We start from the raw sequence: 1,155 nt of genomic DNA, 5'->3' as shown, positions 1-1,155 counted from the left end.
GATCTTTAACTAATTCATAATTTTGAAATATGAAATAATAGAGTAATCAGACTACATCATAATTTAAACTTTCGTGTTTTCAAAAGAGACCATCAAGAAATTGAAAAGACAAACAAAGAGCAGATATGGGCAAGGAATTTGAACAGGGAGTTTGTTAAAAAAGACTTAATATTGTAAGGTGACTAAAATAAAAAAGTACAGAAAATAAAAAGACAGGACGAATTTGGAAGATGTGTTGGACTGCAATCTGGAAGTTAGCAGTTTGACACCACCAGTTGCTTCTCAGGAGAAAGAGGAGGCTTTCTATTCCCATAAAGGGGTACCATCTCAGAAACTCACGTGGGCAGTTCTATCCTGCCATATAGGATTGCTGTCAGACAGCATTGATTCGATGGCAGTGATGTGCCAGATAACCAAAATGCTACTTAGGAGCAAAAGTAGCAAGATTTCTTCTCCAGTACTTTGGACAGGCGAGATCATGGAAAACAACCCCATGCTTGGTTAAGAAGGAGAGCAGCAAAAAGAAAGGAAGGAAGGAAGGAAGGAAGGAAGGAAGGGAGGGAGGGAGGGAGGGAGGGAGGGAGGAAAACCTTGTACAAGATGGATTAACACAGTGGCTACAACAATGGGTTCAAAAATAACTTTGAGGATAGTGCAGTACCAATGATTCATTTTGTACATAGAACCCCTATGAGTTGCAACCAATTTCATAGCATCTAAAGGGTACAACCATCCAACTTGCAATCCATATTCTTTAAAGTAAACTCATGAGACATAAAAATGCAAAGAACAAATTTTAAAATTCCACCCCCCAAAAGACCAAATTTATGAACATAACTACCTTAGAAATACACCCAATGTTTCAGTTACTACCCTTTCAATTCCGAGCTGGCTCCTTTTGGCAATCAGCCCATTAGCAATCCCTCACTGCCGAGTGAGATCATCACGCCTGTTTCTCCAACCACTTTCTCACTTTCTCACTCAGGTACACATTTCTCTCCTTTAATCACTTCACTATGAGCACAACCATTAGAAGCTTTAAGTCAGCCACTCTATGAATGCAATTACAAGGTTATTTATATACAGTATTGATCTCTGTTGCCTTTTACTCTTGAAACCCTCCTACTATCTTCCCAAGCCTACATCATTTATATG

The sequence above is a fragment of the Echinops telfairi genome, unplaced genomic scaffold (assembly GCF_000313985.2).
Source record: "Echinops telfairi isolate 266 unplaced genomic scaffold, ASM31398v2 ScPeMD7_9;HRSCAF=40, whole genome shotgun sequence".
Classification (NCBI taxonomy): domain Eukaryota; kingdom Metazoa; phylum Chordata; class Mammalia; order Afrosoricida; family Tenrecidae; genus Echinops; species Echinops telfairi.
The sequence above is the reverse complement of the archived record's forward strand: the minus strand, read 5'-3'. Positions refer to the sequence as shown.